Genomic DNA, 19110 nt, shown 5'->3' with positions numbered 1-19110 from the left:
CTGTGGCTCTGAGGGACCCTCCCCCTCTCAGGCCACCTGCCCCCAGTTATTCTGACCACCAAGAGCACCTGTGGGTTCTGACCTGGATCCTGCCAGCTTCCTGGGGCAGCAAGCCCAGGGAGGCGCCCCAAGCCCCAGGTCCCCCCTTCACGGCTGTGTGTGACACACCCAGGAAGGAGCAGCCTGACCGTGGGGTCTGTCCTCCTGGGGACTTGCTCCTTTGCTGGCACCTGCCACGGCTTCCTGACGCCTCAGCTATGCAATGTTTTGCTCCCCTTCTCCTGAGGTTCCCAAGGCGCCCTACCAGTGCAGCAGGCAGTGGCCAGCAGGGCTGGCCCACCCCATGGCACTTGTGGGCCGGGGGACGTCGTGCTGTCCACTGCCTCCGTCACACATACCCCCTTCCCCCAGGATTCACTCTGCCTTGTGAGGTGACAGAAGCGCCAATCTTGTTCTGTTTGAATATTTTGAAGTTTATTTATTTTGAGAGAGAAAGAAGTGTGCGCATGTGCGTACAAGTAGGGGAGGAGCAGAGGGGGAAAGAGAGACTCCCAAGCAGGCTCCGCACTGTCAGCACAGAGCTCTACACGGGGCTTGAACCCACAAACCGGGAGATCATGACCAGAGCCAAGATCAAGAGTGGGACGCTTAAACGACCGAGCCGCCCAGGCGCCCTTCCAATTCTGTTTTCAAAAAGGAAGCCACCTGGAAGATGTGCAGGGTGGGTAAGAGAGACACACTGCGGGCGGAGAACGGGGCCAGACACAGAGTAAACGCGAGAGGGTGAGCAGCCGGAACGGACGCTGCTGACCTCCTGTGACAAAGGTTCTTGCTGAAAAGTCACTTGGAAGTGGACACTTACAGGGGCGCCTGGGGGGCTCAGGGTGGTTGAGCATCCGACTGCGGCTCAGGTCATGATCCCACGGTTTGTAAGTTCCAGCCCCATGTCGGGCTCTTAGCTGGCAGCTCGGAGCCTGGAGCTGCTTCCGTTTCTGTGTCTCCCTCTCTCTCGGCCCCTCCCTCTCTTGTGCTCTCTCTCAAATATAGACGTTGAAGAAAATTAAAAAAAAACAAAGAAGTGGACACCTATGGGGCTGCAAACAATTACATGCGATCGCTCTGTATTTTATTGAGATCTCTACATTTTGCAAATGTAAACAAACATCCAGTAAACACATCCAGATTAAAAAAGTCTATGGACACAGCACATCACTGTCGTCAGGGGGCAGTGTCAGCTTCCAGCAGAAGGCAGGCCTCGCCCAGCACAGAGCCTATCCCAGGCCGGGAGGGCGCGGCCCCACCATGACCTGCTTTGGAAATGTGGGGACGGCGGGGAGGGCGGGCAGGGCAAACAGCACACAGGACCCTCAACGTGGGCATCTCTTGCCTCCCAGGGGGTGCTCGGGAAGGAAGCTGGGGCAGGATGGTATGTCCCGGCCAGCCACAGAGAGGAGCTTTACAGACCCCTCAAAGCTCAAGAGACAAAGCACAACGGCTCAACCCCACCCAGTCACACACCTGGATGTGTGCTGTCCACTGTCCAGGATTCATGGGGCTACCCACAGAAACACGGGATCCGCGTGTGGCTGACATGATGCCAGAGACACTTCCCCACCTCCCCGGGGCTGCTTCCCGCATGCCAGAGGAGACAAAACGAAAGTCTCTGTCTCACGACAAAAACTGTACACACAAATAAAAAAATAAAAAACTAACGGAAGTCTATCTACAAGGCTAGCTCTTTGCAGAGGCTGCAGGTTCTGGAAACTGAAGAAATTCGTATGGGTCGTGGGTCACCTCTGGCTGCTCCCCGATGCTGAGGCCAGAAGGACTTCCTGCAATTGTGGGAAAGACAGGTGTTCACACAGTGGATCCACACACACGTCGCGGTTCACACCGGGCCGAAAACGTGTCCTAGTGACGGCGGTTAGTGAAACCACAACTCAGCCATACAGCCCGCTTGTTACTCAGCCAAACCTCCACCATGGACGAGCACCCCCGAGCCCACAACGTCAAGACGTATTTCGCGAGCCCGACCTTCTATCTGGGAACTACAACAGGAGCATGGGGAAGTAAGGGAGTAAATTCAAGGAGCCAGGAAGCGTTTGGTTCCCTTCCTGGTGGGACTGAAATCCCGGTGGGGCCCACACACCTGCCCGCTCTGTCTCAGTAAACACAGAAGGCCCCAGGCCACCTGCTCTCCCCTCAGGGCCTCGGAGGATCGACACACTCGTTGACACTCTGTGTTAGGACTAAAACCGGGAATGGCAGAAAGAAACAAACGTTCCCCGAGTTGAACTCAGCGTCTGAGGCTCGTTCTGCCCCTTCCAAGGTCCCTGGGGTGTAGCCAGCTGGGGCTCCTCATGACGCAGGGCCGGCCATGTCTCACGGCCACTCCCCAGGATTCCTAACCCCAAGTGACTTCCACTCACACGCTTCAGCCCCGTGCAGCTGCCCGACTAGAGGGCGGTCTCAGCGCCCCAGGGGCAGGGGCGCCCTGCAGAGGGAGCAGCCCCCAAAGTCCCGGGGCCACCTTACCCAGGTGGTGCTGGTCCCTACTGGAGGGGGAGGTGTTGGACAGGCAGCTGAGGATGGAGGACAGCCAGGAGCCCCTGCGCTCTGCCTGTGCCTCGTGTAGGTCCTGCAGAGGCGTACAGAGACACAAGCAACCAGGAGAAGAGGGAGGCTGCAGCGCAGATGACTGGCAGGCCTGACGTCCATCTGCCGGTGGGCAACATCCCCACTATGGGGCGAGCCTGCCTGCAGCGACCCCGTAACACACACCACTTCTGGGAGGGTCCTGCTCGCGAGGCACCCCAGAGATGGAGCTGGTGACAGGACCCAAAGAGAGCCTGCGGGACACGAGCTCTGCCCAGACACCCCTGACGCTACCTTGCCCCCTGTGAGAGCCGGCTGATCCTGTCCCGAGCCTCGTCAGCTGCGTGCTCCACCAAGGCCAGCACGTGCTCCTCTGCCGTGCTGTCAGTCAGGCTGCAGGCATTTCCTTCCGGCTCAAACGTGCAGCTGCGAGGCAAGAACAGCACACACGTCACCGGGGCACGTGCTGCTCCCACCTCACCACAGTCAGTCCCTACCACTCCCCAAGGTCACCATGGGCTGGGAGCAGGGGCACGAAGTACTCCTTGACCCTGTCCTCATGGCTGTAACTGCAGCAATACGCGAGGCCTCCACGAACAGCAAGGGAGACCCAAACGGCCGCTGGAGGTGTCTCGTGTCTCAGCTGCACACCTGAGTCGATCTAAGAGCAACCTGACGGCAACCTCACTACTCACAATGTCATTCGAGGCACCGTTGGAAAAAGAGGCAAGGCTCCATGGAGCGTGGAGACACCAGAAACAAGGGTGAGCTGGGAGCACAGGTCATGAGGCAAAAGGGGCATCCCGAGGCTTCGGCAGGTGGCCTCAGACCCCACACAGAGAAGAGCTTTATTTGAACAGCCAAGGGTTGCTGGGTGCAGCACCCAACGGATGTGGTCTCTCCTGTGGAAGTTTCCAGAAGCATATGGACAGATTCCATCCAAGGAGCTGTGGGAGCAAATTCTGCCTGCGGATCCCAAGCCTGCAAGAACCCCCCCCCCCCCGCCCAGGGTGGATGGCTGCAGGAGTTGGGGGGTCGGGTATGATGAGAATGAAGCCCCCCCCACAAAGCGTGTCACTTGCCTAACACAGCACAGCTATGTCCCCCGCTCAGGGACAGCCAAGCCAGGCCACCAACAAGTGTCCTGCATAGGAGGGAACTTCTTCATAGTGAAGGGCCAACAATCCCTGCAACACACATATGGGAACAGCAGTGTCACACCTGGAACAGAGCCTGCGTATGGCTGGCAGGGGCGGTCCAGCCCTTGTGCCCCCAGGTCCGTTAGCGTTTCAAGGCCCGGCTGGTCCAGGTTGCCGGCCAGCTGCCTGGAAACACCTGAGACCAGAGCTCACACGCAGCCTCTGGGGACCAGGCTCCTTCCAGCAGGTGGGGTGGGGGGGGGTCCACGAGCTACTCCACAGACACGGGCACCAGCACAGGCTCACCCTCACTCACATTCCTGAGGTGCGTTTCCCGATACCTGATAACTTCTCTACTTCCTTTTGGATTCCTTGGCAGTTTCAACTTGTACAGGTGCTGCTTCAGGAACGAGCTCCTCAAAAGCTGTGTCTTCATTGCCCAGAAGATCTGCCTGCTGAGAAAAATCCATGTCCTGCATAAACGACATGCTGTGCTTCAGAGCTAACAGCCGCTCCTAGAATCAAAAAGGACAGAGCAGCAGGCCTTTACCTCTGCCTCACAGCTGAGGCGCCATGGTGATGGGTTGGATGTGGACAGCCACAGCCTCGCCTGGCCTAACAGTGGGCTCCCATGGCGCTACCGCGGCAGGTGTAGGTGGGAGTCAGCACCACAGGCGCGGCCGACTGGCTGGGAGCACTCGGGGCTGGCAGAGGGGGACGGGCCAGAGGGCACAGTGGCCCTCACCTCACCTACAGGCCGATCAGGTACAAGGCACTGGTCCTAGATGCGTGACACATGCAACCTGGCTCGTGGGACAGATCTGGGAAGCCACTCTGGATGGCCAAGACGTCCTGTCCGGACTCAGTGAGGCAGCCACGTAAAACAAATCACAGGCTGGCTGCAATCCATCAGACACCCACACTTAGATCAACAGATCCAGCACTTTCCACCAACCCTAAAGGAGACGTTCCAGCTGGCGCAGGAGCAGAGAGAGAGAGAGAGAGAGAGAGAGAGCACCTGGAGGGGAGGGTGGCCTGGGATGTGTACCCTAGAGCAGAAGCTCCGCGCCACTGCCAGTGATGGTCTGGTGGAAGCATGTCAGTCAGTGGGGGTGGGGCTCTGTGTAGGCATCGAGACAGAGGGGAACTCACGTCTCTGTGGCTCCCTGCTGCCGTGGGTTTCTTACTTTGCTCATCTTAAAGCCTGCGTGAAGGATCTCCTTGGTCTACTTGTAGTACACGGTGTCTGGTCTGTTGTAGGTCATCGCGTTATCACACATCAGTTTGAAATCTGCCTGAAAGGGAAAAAAATAGAATCTGTCGAATTTGAACCACTAAGATGCCAGCGAAAACCGGATTCCTGTCAAGAGGCTAAAACTGAGTGGCAAGCAACTAAACCAGGCTCTTCAGCTTCACAAATGGTTTTTAACGACTCTTTGAGGAAAGTGTCAGACCTTACAGTGAGAAGCCTGCCAAACCTAGAGCTTCCTCTTGAGCACGACACATGCTTGCTTTCTGTTTCTGTTGTTTTATTCTGAGAAAGAGAATGTGTGTGTGAGCAGGAGAGAGACAGAATCCCAAGCAGGTTCCACGCTGTCATCACAGAGCCTGACGTGGGGCCTGAACTCGCGAACCATGAGATCACGACCTAAGCCGAAACCAAGAATTGGACGCTTAACCGACGGAGCCTCCCACCTGCCCCAACAGGTGCGCGTTCTAAGAACACCGCAGCTCCCTCTCTCCATCTCCAACTCCCCCGCTTTGGGAGAAATCAGATGTAAATAGGAACAAGAAGTGACAGCCAGGTCCTTTTAAGTAAAAGCTGAGGGATGAGCAGAGACCTGAGCACGTTCACGTCCTCTCTCTGGGATTTTGCCACAGAATTCAAAACTTGGTCTATCGGCGATTACTCTAATAGCATCAGCAAAAAGGCTTTCCGTAAGATAGGAAAATCTTGCTGAACAGCTTACATTAAAAGCAAGCTATTGGACATTTCCATATATCATCACCCCAACCAAATTACAGACAGCACACACCTGTCACAGGTGCGCTGGCCATGAGGACGCATAAGGACAGCTGAAGCCAGCCAGACCCTGACTGAACCCCAGCACTGGCCCCACGGCCAAGGTCCCCAGGGCTGGGCCTGTGGCCCTCAAGTCCCCACCCTCTGCAGGCCTTGATGTAGCAGTCTTGAGGACAAGGCAGAGGGGGGACACTGCTCACATCCAGGACTGTCACTGGACAGCAGAGCAAACCGGCGCCCGACAAGGAAGGTGGAGGATTGAGGGCCGCCCGCCCCAGTACCCTTTCATGTGGCACAGCCTCTGAGGCTCAGCAAACACACTCAGTCATGTCACCAGAAAATGACAGTGATAGAGCTAAGCCTTCCAAATTGAATAGAAACTAAGAAAGAAACCCGATGCCTTTTCCTAAATGACATCATTACCAAAGTGTCAAGCACTCATCTTGATCCGCCCCTGGTTTCAAAGCCAACAAACAATTCCTACCTCGCAGTTTTACCAAGAAACAGAGTTCAGAACTACACGCTAGAGAGTCATAGCGGCGGTGGTGGCGAGGTGGCATTGGCGGCGTGAGTAATTTATTAGGAATATTATTATTAAGTGTTAGCATATAAATTTTATTATAATAAAATATATTAAAATAAAGATATTTCTGTAAGGAAAGAAACACCAAATAAGCTTCTTATGGAAAAATCACATAACATTAAGTAGGTAGTTTACAGCCATCCGATATGAATCCTGGGATATTCTCATTTCACACAAACAGAAGTTTTTAATTGTATGCAGAATATATGCACTAAGACCATTTTGTTAAGTATTTTCACTGAATACTCTACATAAGTTATCAACTACATATCCCCTTAATTATAACAGGAAAAAAATTTACTTACAATAACTTTACAGTAAACATTGAATATAATATTAAGTATAAATATAATGCATAAATGTATGTTTTATTTCATAAAAACTGAAAATGAAAGTGAGGGATTCATGTCCGTTATATTCCTCAGTTTTCCCAATTTACAAATGCCTAAACAATCCTATCATACTGAGGACGATACTGAGGATCCACTAGATCAAATATTGATTCCCATTATAAATAGAAATCATTTCAAAATACAATTATGATCACAAAATGAAAGTTTTAGAACTTTATCCTACATAGATTTCTCTAAAGAATGGTTGGATTGACATCAGCTTCATTAGAAGACAACTTATGTTTAAAGCCATCATATCTTTCTATGCTATTCTTCTTTTGCATCCTTAATTACTTGTATGATATATTCCTTTTGCTACATAACTAGCCGTCCCAAAGGACTTATTCTAATGGTACTCACCTGCATCCTTGAACATATATACCATCTTACACTGACTGTAAATAGCCAAACCACCTACTTTGTCAGTTCAGAGACAACAAATCAATGCATGATAAATAACACCATTCCACTTTGGACTAAAAAACAGGAGGTTAAAGTGTTTCCCATTATTGCTACCAAGAAAAAAAGAAAATTTTCTGCCTTTGAAAATAGGCGTTGACTTCTCTTGACAGAATGTAAGTTTATCTACAGAAAAGATCCACGAATTCTTAACACATTTTTTTCATAATAATATAGTCTGTCCTTTAAAAAATAAATGTAAGAAAAAACTGTATATATTCTCTATAACAAGTAGGTAAACCATTTCACATACCAACAAAGAGTTAAGTGGTGTATATTTCTATACGCTACTGTATAGATATAGGTATATTCCTATACTGAGGTTCTTATAAGGCAGACAGATACACATATGAATACATATATCACAAGGTATTGTGCATTCACAATAGCATAGGAACAAACATAAAAAAAAATAGCCATTAATTATGGTATGTCCCCATGGTGGTAGCAGATGGTGGGCAAGGGTGCTGAGAAAAAAGTATAAATGAAGAGAAAAAAGTTATGGATGAAATGGCATTTAAATTTGGTCTTGATAAGTGAGTAGAATCACAGTAGAAAGATGGATTATAAAAGCAGTCCATGCGGACTAAATATTATGGGCGAGTTCTGAGTATTCTCATGTATATAATTTAATTAGAGACCAGAAATTGAAGCACATAAAACTGTCAGGATAGGTACTCAAATATGGGTCTAGCTATAGACAACTGAGTGCCAGAATAAAGCGTTCACAATTGATTTGGTAACTAAGAGAGAGAAATTGAAGGATTCTGAGGAGACAACCTGACTTGCAAGAGAAGATGGGAAGTCTACTGGAATTTGTAGGAATGATGTTGAAAAACAATGTTGACAGTGTAGGTAAGAAAATGTAACCTTGAACTGAGGGAACTAGTTATAAAAGACACCCGATAGCTATCAGTATAACTCTAGTACTTTTCTATAGCAAATTTCCCCAGAAACGGATTAAAACACCAACATGCTAAGGAAAATCATATGTTGTAGGGAAGGCCAGCAAAAGAAACTGTGTGCATATGTATGGATAATTTTTTGTTTTGGATGCTACTTTTTTTAACAGTATGGTAATTAATAACTTCTGTGCACCATAAAAAGATAAGAAGACAAAAGTAGTCTGGGCTTAACTTACAAATCAACAGACATGCAAAAAAATCATCAAGGACATCTGCGTGTTATACCTCCCTCAGTAGCATGTCAAAAAGACAACCTACTCTCTCAAGAATGATGCCTGCAAAAAGCAGAGAGGAAAAAGTTCTCCTCAAGAACGCTTTTGGTTTTTCCTACAGCAACATTAATTACATTGTCGGCTAGAGCTGAAAGCATGAGATAAGCAGAAGCAATCTGATTCTCATCTTGTTTAAACTTGTCAGTTCTAAAATGAAGTCAAGAGTTAGGGAAAATGGAGAAGGTCTCCTTCCTCATTTAAAGATAAATGGGAAGTCCAACTCCTGAATTTTTTTAAAAGGAGGGTTACTCTCTAGAAGACAGTTGTCTCTTTGAAAGTATTTCTAATTCAGCCTCTCACATGACAGCCTCCCAGAGTCTGAGAGTGATATGTTTCATCAGGAGACACTCCCATCTTCAGTGCAGCTCTGGATCACCTGTTCTGCTTTTGACCCTCTGCTAAAAGAAAATGGATCTCTACAGGGCTTAGAAGCTGCCAAGACTTAACAAATTTTTCAGCTGAACTTTTGCTTCAACTCAGTGTTCTTACTTCCTAGTTCTGCTGTTTCATGTGGCATGCTAGGCAACCCTAAAGAGAAGTTACTTTCAATAAGCGCTTATTTGTTAGAATTCTGACTCCCAATATGATCCTGGAGATTGGATACATGTTCCTCCAGAGAAGAGAAAGAAGGAGAGGGAAAACTGAGGAAAGAACAAGAATAGATGAAGTATGGATACGTAGATCACCTAGTGAAGGGAGGGTTAGAGAGTATGACACAGAGATGTGAAACAAAGTGTCTGAGGGGATGCGACGCCTGGGATTTGTCCCAGGTATCAAAACACTATGAATGTACCATATATTGAAGGGAATTTCAATACAGATCTTATCCAGTCAACATTTTTTTTCCTTCTGAGTTGTGAATCCCTTTCCTCTTCTAGTTGTGTATCCCTAAATTTTTCCTCCAATAAAGCCTTTTATTTTTTCAAGTGTTAAACGAGTGGAATGAAAAGAAAGAGACCATTTTATTTCTCATTTCTCGGACACATTTTTTTTTTTATCCCTTAGAAAGTAAATCCATTCAAATAATTGCTTATTAAAATTATCTGGGACAATGCTTTAAAAAGCCCAAAGCATGAATGGTTTTATTGTTGAGATTAATATATTTCACCAAATTCTACCCACTATTACATATCCACACTGCTCTGATTGTTCACATGAATTTTTTAATGAGGTATATTTTTAAAGTGTATTCTTTGAAGAATTTTTTTTTTTTTTTAAATAGAAGCTTAGGCACGTGAGTGAGGTCTGACTTTATGGGGGAAAAAATATCACTTGAATCAAGACATGAGGGCTAGTCTATGCACCGATGCAGTGCCTACAATTCTGATGTGACATTCCAATGAAATCCTGAAAGTTAATACTTCCTAAATTCAGGTTTAGGGTACATGGGCTGGGAGAAAACAATTTCTCCATTATCTTCTTCATAATCTGAATCTTAAAGGTCCCTTAATGATGGCAAATTGATGGGAGAAAAACTAAAAGCAACAAAAACAAAACCAACAAATAAGTTTTATTGTCAATTGAAAAAGTAAATAACCAGCGCTGACAAGTAACAAAGAATCCTGATTTTAAAAAAGAAAGTGCATTTGCCAATTTTTTCTAATCTCTTTAAAGGTTTTCAATAGTTCTAAATTAAATCCCTTTCACCCTTATCTCTTTTTCCATCAGAAAATCCGAAGAGTATTTGGATTCAGACATCCACTGCACCAAAGATCTTTCATTACACAGCACAAACAGGCAATTTATTGAACAAGAACCCAATTACTTAACCTAGCTTCAGGTTTCATTCTATCTACCCTGCCGCATCTACCTTGACAGAAGCCTACTCATCTCTTCTGATGGACGTTGCTACATATCAGTTCTGCTACAGAGAGATGATTCCTAACCTTCTTGTAGAGAACCACTGATTAAAGAAGCTCAGATGCCCATCTCAGCTTCCTTGGACCCATGAATAACAATGGGAAAGAGTGCAGACAGATATGGACCCTTTCCTCCTCTGTATAAGGAACCAGCATTCAAAGAGTTGAAAAAAAGGAGTATCTGCTCAGAGAAAATGACTAACATTTACCAAAGTCCTGTACTGGCAGTGTCTGAGGTTCTCTCCAGTGTGTTTCTGTTCTTTACATTACTATCATGCTCCCCCCATTTTGCTAGTAGAGAAGAAAATAAATTCCGTAAAGTTCTTGTACCTTTATTGCTGCCATTCTTGTTTTCAAACGTACTGATAAACGATGTTAATGACTTGACTTTTACATCACAAATTCTCAATAGTAAATGCACATTAGAAGAACCTAGGAACCTACAGCCTGAGTCCCATCCCTACAGATTTTGATTTAATTCATCAGGACTGGAACCTGCGCATTGTTACTGTTTTTAAATTTCTCCAGATGATTATAATTTACAGCTAATGTTGAGAAGCATTATTTGATGTGAATAGCAACCAAAATTTCGTTATTATATTAGAATTATGAACAGCTGTTAGGAACCATTTTAGTTTAGCTTCATTTCCAAAGCAGTAATATTTTAGAGAAAAGCCTCTGGGGGCACCTGGGTGGCCCATTGGTTGAGCATCCGAATTCCTCTCAAGTCCTGTCCTCCTGGTTCATGAATTTGAGCCCCAGGTTGGGCTCTTTGTTGAGAGCTCAGAACCTAGAGTCTGCTTCATATTCTGTGTGTGTCTCTCTCTCTGCCCCTCCCCTGCTGACACTCTGTCAATCTCTCTCTCTCAAAAATAAATAAACATTAAACAATTTTAAAAAAGGAAAGCCTCTAAAAGTTTACACTCATGAAGACATCGTTACCTCACAGGAAAGTCTATTTCTTTGGTTTCCTTTTTAACATTAAATCTTTAGAGAAAGTTCCCGATATATTTCAAAGTATCCATGTACACGACTGCTCATGACAACACTGTTTTTCTTGATAAGTTCAATAATACCGACAATAAAGAAGTGGAGTTACACACACAAACACCGAGAAAGAGAAAGAGAGGGAGGAGAGAGAAGGAGAAAGGAAGACACCAACTAGCTCACATAAATGGGAATAGGGAGAATGCCTTCAGTGTAAAATACTTTACGGATGGACTTATAGGCATATATGTACATGCATAATACCTTTTTGAAGAACACTGTAAAGGGTGGTTTCTAGAAATATAAGGTTAGGCTTTTATTTCTAGTATATACCTTTTTAATTCTTTCTATATTCTAATCATTTGTATGAACTGGTTTCATATATTTCAACTAGGAGAGACTATTTGGATAATGGGATAACAAATCATTTGTTTCTTTTTTGGAAGTTTTCAGTATTCTCCCAATACTGATGTGCAATTAGCTACCCACACTCTTCCTTGTGCTACCGTTTGGAGGTGATGAAGTTACCAGTCTTCTACATGATGGCCCATTAGCTATTTTAAAGAAAACAACAATGTTTTCCTTTGGTGGAAACTCATTTCAGATTTTCTTCATATCCTTTTGAAGACTGTACTGTGTGTTTAGTATTAATGTGCTGGTATTAAAGGATATGAAAATAATTTCACCAATTTGTGCCATGAAGAAGCTTACATTCGATCAAGGAGATAGAAATAAAAACATAAATAAAAAATAAAAAGTAGTAATTTCATTGCAAGTTCATTTGTAAACAGAGGAAACAAATGCCCACAGGGGAGTCTATTCTCTCAAGATGGTGAGCAACCAATACAGGGAGTGTAAAATTGGCAAATGGGCATGGAACGTGTTTCTCAAAATTTACTTTTCAAGTTAACAGAATTTTGATGTGTTATTTTAGTTCAATTTTACAACAGTACCAGATATTATTATTCCCAATTTATAACTCCATCAGTAGCAGCTCACGATATAATGGCTTTAAGATCTTTTCTTCTCTGACCATGTTCTGATTCATCAATATTGCTCTACAATAGCCAAGAATTAAATATACTTTCTAAATATGGTCTGATCAGTGCACAGGCAAGTGACACTACTGAGTCCACTGATTTTAGCACTAATATCTCTGATAATTTGTTCCAGAGTGAAGAGAGTGGAAGGAAAAATAGAGTTGATAGAAGCAGTTGGGTATATGGAGAAAGAAACAGCAAAGCCTGCCTGGAAGACTCAATGATGGCTTCAGAGAGCAGGCAGTGTTGGCTTGAACTGAGATTTGAAAAGCAAGGTTGAGTATTCCGGGGATAAATAGTGGGGTCTTCATTCCAAGCACAGGGAGTAATACTACCTGTTTAGACACTATGGATGCTTTCCACATTGTGTACAGTCACAAGAACAGGAACAAAGGGGCAAATGGGAGTGAGGTTTGACAGGGAGATAGAGGACTGACCATTATTATCTTGGGAATTTGGATATGATTGTACAGGCAATTAATATAACAACATAATAACTCATTTTATGTCCTGGAGAAAGACCTGTGTATTTTCCAGACATTAAAAAGGAATGAAAACATGTATAATAGAGATGCGCTCAGCTAAAATAAAACATCACCTAAATATCAGTAGTTTTTAAGTTGAAATGACAATTTCATACTTTTGTAATTTTTACTCCCCATCGGGAACACAGTTACACACTTTTGTGAGAAACGATGGTCCTTTTCATTAAGCTATGCATGATAGAGAAGAGTCAGCAGGTGCCTAACATGACTGCTTGCGGTTAGGATCACTTTCAAATTTATTTTGGCATAGTATTTCCATCAGAAAATTCTAAGTCAATAATTTTTTTAAAAAAATTTGTACTTCTATTACAGGCCATTTATTGCAGGCTGTTTACTATGAATTTTTGCTTACAATTTCTTGTCAAATGAAAAGCCCTAACCTAGCTTTTCCTGAACAATTTCAAGCTTTAGCTTCTATAGTACAGCTGTCTACTGCATATCCTAAAATTGGTATCCCTACTGGGAACAACAGGAGACCATGGTGAGGAGAGAAAACACACAGCAATATGTATGAAAAGAGGTTTTTTTGTCTCTTGGTTTTAATGTTCTTTAAGATAGCATGCTGGTTTCCTCTGATGCAAGAAGATTCCTCAAAAGACACTAAATTTCGAGTCTTTAAACAATATTCTGCTCTATGAAATTCTTATCAAACATTCATTGTTGAGATTTTTTAAATATGGGTTAATAAGTAGTTTCAGACAATAGCAGAACAAAACTACTTATTTTATATTTGGAATATAAGACAAAATTGTATTTGTGTGATAAAATGTTAGGGACTAGATTGGTTATTTTTACTTGATAAAAGTATGATTTATAGTGTCTTTGTGTAGATTGTGATTGTTTCATGTTTTATTGTCAAATTTCCTTGGCTAATAAAGCCACAGATAATGAAGCTGGCACAAGAGATCATTGTCTAGAGTTTTCAAGGTCAATATGTCAATTAAGGTCCATGAGCTACTCATTAGGACCAGAAAAAAATGAACATGCTGAGCAAGAGGAGATTACAAGTCTGGGATATCAAACATCTGTATTGACTTATGACAGCGTCAAGTTCTCCCTTTTGTGAAGTGATTTAGAGGGGCAAATTACTTTTTCACTAATTTGACAAAGATGACACTTTTTAAAGCTTCCTAATATAGGTTCAAAGATGCTTCATCACATACATCCATAAACCATGATACATCTATTGCATCAAATTCTCCAAGTACATATTGTCCATGTCATCTAGCAGAAGCATTAATTTATTTCCTTCATTCATTTGACAAAGACTTATAATTTCCTGAGTATGTACTGTGAATAAAGTTCTGGGTTAGCCAGAGGAGAGGGGAAAAATGAGGTAACCACAATTTCTGTCTCAAATACCCTACAGAGATAGATACTAAGCAATTAAATACATGATCAGTTAATTATAGCTGGTATAAGTGTCACAAAGGGAAAGTGCATGATGTGAGAACATACAATTATTATCATATAAGACCTTCAATGAGAGAATCATGTGGTATGAACATATCCACAGAATATAGATATTAATTTACTAACTAAATATAATTGAATATGTATTTATTGAGAACCCACTATATTCCATTCATTCTGTGGGGGTTAAGGATGTAAGAAAATCATACAATGTAATTGGGGAAACAGACATATGTACAGAAAAATGCTAAAAGCTACAGAAGCACAGATAAAAGGTGGTCCCTGAGATTTAAAAAAGAAGAAGAAAAATACTTGAAAGAGAGAACTGGTTCATTCATTTAATAAAATATTTATTAAACATTTATCATTTTTCCAACTTGGTGCTTGGTGTTAGGGACTTATGTCAATAAAATATAACCCCTGTCTGTAAATGACTCACTTTCTACAGCAGTGGTCGAAACCAGGATGGTTTTCTCCTCAGGGGACATATGACAAAGTCTGGAGACATTTTTTTTTTTTTTTTTTTTTGTCATAACTGGGGAGGGGGCACTACTGTCATCTAGTGGATAGAGACCAGAGATACTGTGAAACAGCCTACAATACAAAGAACAACACCCCCAGTGATGAATACTTATATATCCCCAAATGTCAATAGTACCAAGGTTGATAAACCCTTGAGAGCCACAGAGAAATAAGTAACCAATTACAATGCAGTATTATTAGTGATGAAATTGGGCTGTGTTTTTTTTTTTGTTGTTTTTTTTTTTTCAACGTTTATTCATTTTTGGGACAGAGAGAGACAGAGCATGAACAGGGGAGGGGCAGAGAGAGAGGGAGACACAGAATCGGAAACAGGCTCCAGGCTCCGAGCCATCAGCCCAGAGCCCGACGCGGGGCTCGAACTCACGGACCGCGAGATCGTGACCTGGCTGAAGTCGGACGCTTAACCGACTGCGCCACCCAGGCGCCCCAAGGCTGTGTTTTAAAAGACTAAGGAAAGTAAAGGAATAAATGTGATGCATTAAGGAGAGTAGGCAAGGAAAATCATTTAACATAGTACACTATTATTGCAAATTTTGGTGAGATTCTGGAAATGCCTGTCAAAATGAAGATAGCAAGGTTAATATAGAATGGATGTGAGAGGGTTTTTGAGAGGTAAAACAAATGTTAATTTATGAAGCAATTATATGATGAAAGTTTGTGAGGTTGAAACAGATGGAAGACGCGGATGGAAGAGTCAATGCTTTCCTTACAATTTGTTTTGTTTGGGTGGTAGGTTAGATGGTGTTAACATGAATATATATCAAGACAAAGGTGAAAGACAGTTTTGAAAGATATTAATGATAATAAAAATAATACTTACATGTTACATGTCAAAGAGTATGTTAGTCACAGCAAACTATTAAATGTGTCATAACCCTTGTTAGGGAGGTAGAGCTATTTAAAATAAGTAGTTATCTCTAATTTTTAAGAAAGGGAAAGAGATTAAATACATCACTCAAGGTCCCATTGCTTATTTGTGGCAACATCCAAACTCCAATTGATATTTGTCTTCTGAAGCCAGTGTTGTCAACCTCTATGCTCTACTGGATAAGGAAAGAGAGACTGTAGACCATCTAGGTGGAGTTTTCACAGTTTGGATTTAGATTGCTTGGGTTCTCCAAAAAGTGAAACCTGGCATAAAAGTTTATATACTGCCAGTTTCTTAGGGAATACAATTCCAGGGAAGCAGAAGTGAGGAGAAATTTGAGTGAGACATAGATATACGGAGAGCAAACATTCAATTTTAAGTCAAGCACACTTGATGGTTTGATTGCTGGAATGTCTTCTAAGAGACCATCCTAACTGTTGCATTTCAGGATAGCCCATGGATAAGACAAAAGGGAGAATATTCACCACCTCTCAACAACATTAGTTAAAAATTTGCTCTAAAAACTTTGAACTCTTCTGCCTTTCCTACATTGCTCATCTAGAGATACCAAGTGGGTGTCAGTGGCAACAGAGATGTCTTGAGGCAGGAGGCAAGAAAGATTCAGCATGAATGGAAGATAAAACACGATGAGTTGTGCCAGTGAGAATCAATCACAAGGAAAGCTAATGCAAAATAAGAGGCCAAGCCCTGAAACAAATACAACTGGGAAGCTATGCAATGGTGTGTACGAAGTAGCTGACCTATCTGCTCTAAATATTACCAGCTTTGTTGCGATCAAGTTATTTCCCCTTCTGGGGTCTTAATTTTCTCATCTTCAAAACAGAGAAAATCATAGTACCTATCCAGTAGTATTGAGAGGACTGAAGGATTTAATATATATTAATAATTTAAAACAGGATGAACATAAGCACCAAATGCATTTATCATTTATTATTGACATCACCATCATCGTTGTTGAGAAGGAGAATATCAGCCCCTTAATAGCCACAAATGGGCTGAGTCTAACAGCAAGGCCTGGGGGTTGTTAGAGCTGGCCTGGCACCCACAGTTAAGGGTATAATGTCCTCTTGTTGAATATAAATTATCTCGGACAAAACACGAAGATCCAACAATGTCACTTTGTGACTATGATGAAGTGAGACAAAAAACAAAAACTTAATTGATCAAATAGAGAGTACAATAGTCAATACTCCAAAGAGTATTTGAGAAAAATGGATAAAATAGAAGACAGATCACACTGGGCAAATTGATGAGCAGGAGATGGGGAAATCAATCATTTTTAAAGTATGAATGTGAATAAGACAGAGATGGGAATTTAACCTGAGGAAAATGTAGGGTTGCAGGAGAAATTACGTATGATGGGGAGAAGTAAACAGTTAGTTTGCTTTAAGAAAGGCTCTGTGGGAAAGAGGTGTTTGCAGATCCAAGAAAGAGAGGGGAAATCTGATGAAGTAAGTTCTTAAAGTACACAGAAAGGAGAGATAGCAAGAAAATCGTTGGAAAACTAACCCTAAGAAGGAAAAGGTATTTCATTCTCTGAAATTGGAGGAGAAAGTGAGATAAATCCTAGTATCACTGAATATGAAGAATCTGTGATAGAGGGTAAAGAGGGGCAGCAAAGAAATTTCATGACTGTTGACTTGTTTTCTCACTGAGGAAATAATCCAAGACATCTGTTGAAGTTAAAGGATAGTAGCTTGGTAACACTGGGGCAGCCACAACAAAAAAGGGACCTGGAGCCAACAGGAAAGAAAAAGGTATCAGACATTAATAAGTATGCAGCCAACACTTCCTTTTGTCGGCCACAGTGAGAGTGGAAAGTGCGCCCCAAAGGCCTCAGGCACACTGGGAGAGTACAAGGTGATAGAGCACTGCCTGCCTACCCCAAATGCCATACTCTGCGCCTCTATCACGTGCACATCTTTGTACATAATCATGCTGTCAACAAGTTCCACTTCTGGTACTTTGTCTCTCAGCTGAAGAAGATGAATATATCTTCAAGGGAAATTGTCTACTATGGACAGGTGTTTCAGAAATACCCCATGTGGGTCAAGAACTTTGGCACCTGTCTGTGCCATGACTCCCCAGTGGCACTCACAATATGTACCAAGAGTACTGGACCTGACCACTGCAGGTGCTGTTACCCAGTGCTACTGAGACATGGACACCTGGCATTGCACCTGGGCCCACTCGATCCAGATTATAAAGGTGGAGGAGACTGCAGCCAGCAAGTGCCTACCAGCAGCCAACCAACTCCATGACTCTATGATCAAGTTCCCACTGACCCACCAGGTCTTGCATGGCCAATAGAAGCCATGTTTTACCATGAAGAGGCCCAAGATCTTCTTTTAGATACAGAGCTTCCCTGTCCCTAGGTCTGCCCAAATAAATGCCTTGGGAAAACCAAAAACCCAAAAAGCCAAACAAACAAACAAACAAACAAACAAAAAAACCTAAACAAAACAAAACAGAGAGAGAGAGAGAGAGAGAGAGAGAGAGAGAATGCAGTTAAGGCAGAAGATTCTACACTCATAACCCTAAAGGATCTGATCAGTATAGCTATGTCATGTTTCTGTACAAGTCCTAAGCATCTGAGATGACAAGGAGACACATAAAATTCTTGGACCAATCCCTGTTATCAATGGCAAGTTTTCTGTGGTGAAAGGTGAAGAGGAACAAACGAATAAAAAGTCTTAAGCGAGCACAATTGAAATGAGCGATGACTGTGTCCAGGCCACATAAACAGGAAAACAAAGCCTGCTACAGAATGACCCATTAAAGGAGCTCAATTTCTAGGTCACTGGAGATAGGGAATGGAGAAGACAGGTGGAGATGTAAGGGTGGGGTGGGGTGGGGGATGGCAGCTACGCTCAGTAGCAGTGCCACTGAAGGAATTTGAAGGTTGGAAAGGCAGAGGGTTTCAGATAAAGTGTTTTCAGATTTTGGAAACCAAACAATTATAAAAGATAGTGAGATGCAGACAATGATCTAGAAATTTGTCCTTGAAGTTGGGCAGTGTTATGGAGGGAAGTAACTAGAGAAGAGTCCAAGACCCTAGTGGCCAGGAAAGGTGTTACATGTTAACAGGAGATTAACTTTAAAAAGATTACTAAATATTAGTTGTCCTATTTTCTCAGGCCAAATAAGATTTCTAGTACCCTATAAAAAGAAAGAAGAAAAAGAAAACCCCTTTAATGTTTCATATTATAGTTCAGAAAACTTACATTATTGTATAACAATTTCATTAAACTGCAGTGAGATTTATTTTTACAGAATGCTCATATGCTACAGATAGACATTACCTTCTGAAGAAGATGTCAAATAGACTTGTTTATGCCCAGAGAAGCCACGTATGTAGAAAAAGCCTCACACATCTACAGTTTCTGGAAAAGAGCTGAACAATTGG

The 19110-nt window shown here is 43.2% G+C and overlaps 1 long non-coding RNA gene and 1 pseudogene across 2 annotated transcripts; one reads left to right on the top strand and one right to left on the bottom strand.

The window, feature by feature from the left end:
• Positions 1–1691: 1691 nt before the first annotated feature.
• Positions 1692–4148, bottom strand: LOC147571721 (uncharacterized). Of its 2 annotated transcripts, none has more exons than XR_015247108.1 (3): positions 4051–4148; positions 2890–3021; positions 1692–1832 (listed from the first exon to the last, which is right to left on the bottom strand). It is a non-coding gene; the product is annotated as an uncharacterized LOC147571721 (long non-coding RNA). The 2 variants fall into 2 exon arrangements; XR_015247109.1 differs by having other exon boundaries at positions 1693–1832; positions 4076–4091.
• A 13332-nt stretch (positions 4149–17480) lies between these two features.
• On the top strand, positions 17481–18056 carry LOC112853940 (large ribosomal subunit protein eL20 pseudogene; annotated as a pseudogene).
• Positions 18057–19110: the final 1054 nt, after the last annotated feature.

The sequence above is a fragment of the Puma concolor genome, unplaced genomic scaffold (genome assembly GCF_028749965.1).
Source record: "Puma concolor isolate L17-30 unplaced genomic scaffold, mPumCon1.1.hap2 unalloc_scaffold_107, whole genome shotgun sequence".
In the NCBI taxonomy this organism is placed as follows: Eukaryota; Metazoa; Chordata; class Mammalia; order Carnivora; family Felidae; genus Puma; species Puma concolor.
This window is presented reverse-complemented; position numbering and strand designations above follow the sequence as displayed.